The following is a 5,760-nucleotide window of genomic DNA, read 5'->3' as shown; positions in this document are numbered from 1 at the left end:
GCATGACAACTCTTTAATCCTTGCCATAAATGTCATGTATTACTCCCAACCTGCACGTCCACTAAGGGCGGGTTCACATTGGAGCGGCGGAAAACATACTCTCAAACACACTTTTCCAGGTGGAACTCTTACAAAATGCACACTTCCGCCGTCCAAGTGTTCACATAGGGAGGGGGAAGTAAAAGGGAGCCTGACTTCTTCCGCCGCCCACTGTGAACACTGGGGGGCGGCGGAAGAAAGAGTAAACACCATACCAAAAACCATAGAACAAAGCTATATTATGTCCACAAAGCATAGTGTAACTACAAAAATAAAGAAGCCACACTACAAACCACAATAAGCCAGACAAAAGACTTGTATTACAAAGGCTTAATCGGAGTTGGTAGGTGAGTCCAGCTCCTCTAAAGCCGCCCTTCCAAAAACTTGTAGGACATTCATCCTTGCTTGCTCTCTATACATTGTTTGGGCAAGACTATCTCGCCGCTCCGAGCCAACTCCAAGGTCACTCGCACCCCCTTCATTGCCTCCTTGAGCGCGCTCCATTGCATCCTCTATGTCAACTTCACGTATTGCTTGAAGCTCCCTCATGGAGGTAGCTATTGCTCTTCGATCCTCTTCTACACGTCCAGAGCATGCTGATAATTCTGCTTCCGCCTCACGTACCCACTCCATATCAAAAGACTCTCCATGTTGGATACAAATGTTGTGTAGCACAAGACAAGCCGCAACAAGATCTGGGACATGACGTAGATTCATGTCACATCTTTTTAGCAAGATGCGAAAACTTGCCTTGAGCATACCAAACGCTCTCTCAACTGGCATCCTTGTGCTCGATTGAATGAAATTCCAATGGTACTTTAGACGTGTCAACCCTTCCTTGCATCCTTTGAAAGGCACTAACATGTATGGCCGTGCCGGGTAAGCACAGTCGCCAACCAAACAATAGTTACCCAGCTCGCCCCTTGCACATGCTTGCCCTATATCACTTCTGGAGAAGTTCAAGGAGTCATGCGCTGATCCGGCCCAACCGACATCATAATTCCATACTGAGCAATTGGCGGCTACAGAGGTGGCTATAGACCCAGCAGAGAAGAGGGCAGAGGCCGAAAAGGAAACCTTTGAGGCTAATGCATCCCTTACCCCCCTCGATGCAACACCTATTTCATTGGAAGACAGTCAATCTAATGAGAATGAATAAGGGGAGCTGTCACTACCTTCCTTGCCCAGATTTACTATGGTAGCCCAAGCTGATTATGTATTATTAACAGACATTATACAAGATTTCAATATTCGTGAAGACTATTGCTTGGCTGCCTTTGCAAATTTTAGTGAAGCAAACATGGGCTAGATAGAGGAAGGAGTTGATAATTATCTACTAGCTGATTCTGTAGTCCAGGACTCCAAGTACCTGCCTAGCAAAAGGAGATATTAAAGAAGATGTTTGATGAAGCTAGGACATATGAAACCCAATTGCCTTCTGGGAGGAGGTTGGAGCAATTACCGACCGTCTTGGTTTGGCAGATATGGGTAAATTTTTGGCACCTACTGTGCATGAAGACAATAAGTTCACGATCCCTTTGTGGACAAGATCCATGCTTGAGGGTGATGAAAATCAACAGATAATAGAGCCGAAGATTTTTCAAACTATAAGAATTTGATTTACGTGGACTTTGTCAATTGTGTCAATTAAACATATAACATTGGTACCAGGTTTTTGTATATGATGAGGATTTCCTGAAGAGAGCAGGAGACTCAAGATCATCTAGAGCTTCCACTTCAAAGTCAACGGGTCATCAAAAGGATGTTGCTCTCGCTCAATATATAAGACATTTGAATCATCAAAAGGTACGTGTAATTTACGACACTTGCTTAAAAATTGACAACAGCAAGCAGTGACATGAGTCATGATGATTACAATTTGAATATGCAGATCATTATATTTCACAAAGAGTTCTCAAAAGACAATGCAAAGTTCTCTTTATTCACATTCAAAGTACTATCGAGGTTTTGTGGTGGACACGAAGTGCCTTTAAATGATGAGAAGGTGGTGCTTGTCGAGAAAACAGTTTGCACTACGGGTGTTTGGTCAGGGGTATGGTTGCCAAGCACTAAGATGCTCCTACTACCTATCATATACATCGCATGCTATTGTAGCAAGAATTACATACCTAGACATATAAGTCAATATTAGATAAAATGGGAAAAATCCCTCAAAATGGGAATGTATTTAAAAAATTTGTTTTGGCCATAACTTGAACATGCAAACTCCAAATTTGTCGGACAAAGTAGATCTAGATTCTACTTTTCAAGCTCTTTCCAATGATATGTCATATGAATATGTTTTGACAAACTTTTGGATGAGTATTCCATACCCCCACTTTTTTTATGGGAATGGGATTTTTCTCACTTTATCTAATATTGACTTATATTGCATCCATATGGAAAAAGATATCTAATAAGGACAAGAAAAATCTGGTCAGAACTGTTGCCTCCAACGGTGCAAATGCCAAAAATAGTCTCCCGACATATGAAGAGGAAAAGGAAGATGAAGAAGGAAGACCACTGAAGAAGATCAAGCCCACCTCATCTAGACCACCTTCTCCCAACCCTGACTCTTGAGCGATGCCACAACTGATGGCGCTCTCTCGCAGTTGACTGATTCCAAGCACATTGTTGCTTTTCTTTATTAATCAATTGTATTGCACGTGTCAATGATGAGGACTTGAATGTGTCTTTTTGTTTTTCTTTGTGAATCAATTTCCTGTAAGTCCATTGATGTAACTCTAAAAGACTATTAGCTCGATTCTTGCCTCCACCATGTCTAGTGTGTTTAAAGTAACCTGTTCTTGCCATGTAATGTGACTTCTCCATGCCTTGAGTTGACCATATTGACAATGAACCATATGTCTTTGTGAAATATGGTGTATGATTATATAGTATATGCTGCAATCAATAACAAAACAGAAAAAAATCCGATGTATATATTAGTTAGTCTCATAGTATTGAGATTGCAGTAGTTTTTAAAGTTCTTACCATGTAATGAGTTACATGTTGATCACTCCATCCTGCAATGAATGCCTTCCTCTAAGTCTCTAATATGTTTTCAAATAATTTTATCTCCCTATTTCTCCAACTCTTTTTCTCCATGAATGCAAAGATCTTGTCAAGTGAAATCCACACATTTGCCTTCTGATTTTGGATTGAGCCTTCATTTTCAATGTCCTTGACTGCATTATGTAGATCTTTCCATCGATTAAACATCTTTTGCTTGTTTTTATCTTGACAGTCTTTGAGGCAGTCTGACAAAAATCTTTTAGCCTTCACACCACCTATTGATGGTTTTTTGGTACTTTGCTGCTCCCTTGTGACTGTCCTCCTCAATTTTAACATGCCCCCCATGCAAGCCAATGTCTGATAGCACTTTTTCTATTACTTTGATTGCTTTTAAAGATTCTTTTTTAGGCTTTAACATCCATGCAAAGCATATGTACAAATACACTAGCTTCTCTACAATTTTACATAGTGCATGCAATGTGCATAAATGCACTCTGGATAGAGGAATATCAAGAACTGCTTTGAAATCTTTATCTTTTAAATGCCTATCAGGAGCTTTGTTCCATAGTACACAATCTAAAGTCTTGGCACTTGACATGCAATATAGACATGGACTCTTTGCATTTGCACCTTTGCTTATGTTATACATGCATTTTAGAGTCTTCAAGTCTCTTGCCATGTGCCATTTCACTTTATAGTCACCGAACCCAAGCACATGAAGGGCCCTTCCATTTCTTTGCTCACTAATTAGTGATGGAATTTTAGTTTAATGAAACACCCAATGCAAAATTTCAAAGTCTTCTTTATCGACCTGTGTCATTAGGAAGAAGCTCATGTTTAATACAAGTTTCGTGTTTAAATTATTTCAACGTAATACACAGTCATATTCAATGATAAAGAAGATACCTCAAAAGATCCAAGTGGCAATATATTATTCTCCGATTGAACACTGAAATATCTTGCATCATCTTTTGTAATTGATGTGTCTAAGGCCCTGTTCATTAGAGTGATAGTAACCCTCTCCATTTTTTTGTTCTTTAAACCCTCACACTTATCCAGTTTCAAAATAAATTTTAGAACTCCTTCATATTCTCTTGACTAATCTCAAAGAACTGAACTTCGTACCTTTGCAAAGCTTCAAGATCAAAGAAAATATTGTTGTGCTAGTTAAAGAGTACCTCTCTGTCTTTAGCAACGAATGTTGCTTCAATATGTACTGGTGAACCAAGCTTCTCAAAAACACCTCTGAGTTCACATGTTGGCATGCAGACTTTACTTGCATTGGTTTTGGAAGTAACAAACCTTTATGCTTCTTACTTTGTCATTTCTCTCCTAGTGCCTTAAATAGTATACTATATGCTTTCTGAGAGATGTCAGTCTCATCCAGCATTGCTTGCACCTGAGTTGCACATCGAGCTGGTTCTTATTCATAAAAGAAGACACATGCTTCTCATTGATTTTTTGAAACTTCTTTTGATACAGCATCTCTGCCACTATTCCTTTTGGTATCAAATAACTGTAATGCACTCCAGCTTCGGAATGTACCTTGGAGTCTGGATGAAGTAAAGATCTAAAAATAGAATAACATCAAATCTGATTACTTATGCCTAGTTTCAAACAAAGAACCTAATCTAAAAAGAGAAATATTTATGAAACAAGAGTTAACATTACCTTACAGCCTGTACACTCGCTTCTTCATCCCTCCACTTCCAACTTTCATTTTCTCTATGTTGCAAATTTTCCTTCTTCTTTTACGTGGCCCTAGTGCTGTGTCCTTTCTCCTTAAAGCATTAATCTTTTTCTCCAAGTCTTGAATTGTTTCTTTGTTTGCCATAAGCTTCTCTGCATACAACCCATTTAGTTTTTTTATTTCAGTGTTCTCTATCTGTAGAAAATCCCTCTGTTGTTCTGTAACCATCGCTTTTGTTTCCAAGTGTTGGGCATAACCTAGTAAACCTTGTCTACCATCACTCGTGAAATGTAGTAGGTTTGTAATGTTGTAAAATGGAGGTGGTGCATTTGTAAATGGATCCTTGGGATACATTGACCCATCCGTCCACAAGTCCAAATGACGCTCTCCATTATTCCTCCTTCGCTCTTTTTGCTCATAAGATTAAAAAAATCTCTTATTTTGTTTCTTTAAAGGCTGGTACTCAAATTGTATGTCCACATGAAGATGGTAAGTATCATATGTTCTTTTACTGTTACTGAGAATTTGAGTGTCTCCATGTGTTGTTGAAGGTGGATTAATTGGAATCCCCAAATTTGGATTAATGTTCTCATTTTTAAAGCTAGTATTTTTTGTCATCATAAAACATATTAAAGAATTGAAACAAGAATTAACTCAATTAGTAAAGGACGTTTTTTTTTTTGTTTTAGCCAGCAGGAAAACCCCCATGGTCGAGATGATGATTAAAAGCTTTCCTCGAATCTATTAAATGCATAACTACCTCAAATTTGTGAAATCTTGGTTCTGACAAGTTTTACGTGCATCCAACAAAGAATGCCACCTCATGAAACCTCATTGAAAGAATATGTATATTTTAATATATTTAAACTAATTATTATAATAGTAAAAAAAATGAGCCGAATTGCAAATTTAGATATGTTTTAAACCTTTTTTATTTTCTCTCTCTAAGCTCAGTTGACACTTCTTAGGGCCCAAATTTGAGTCCACATTTCTCCTAATGCCAGGAGATCAAGGAA

General features: G+C 38.4%; 1 pseudogene; it reads right to left on the bottom strand.

Annotated features, from left to right (window-relative positions):
* Positions 1–369: 369 nt before the first annotated feature.
* On the bottom strand, positions 370–4,056 carry LOC147637293 (uncharacterized; annotated as a pseudogene).
* Between the last annotated feature and the right edge of the window lie 1,704 nt (positions 4,057–5,760).

This window comes from Cibotium barometz, chromosome 7 (genome assembly GCF_041138505.1).
Source record: "Cibotium barometz isolate CiBa-2024 chromosome 7, ASM4113850v1, whole genome shotgun sequence".
Classification (NCBI taxonomy): Eukaryota; Viridiplantae; Streptophyta; class Polypodiopsida; order Cyatheales; family Cibotiaceae; genus Cibotium; species Cibotium barometz.
The sequence above is the reverse complement of the archived record's forward strand: the minus strand, read 5'-3'. Positions and strand labels throughout refer to the sequence as shown.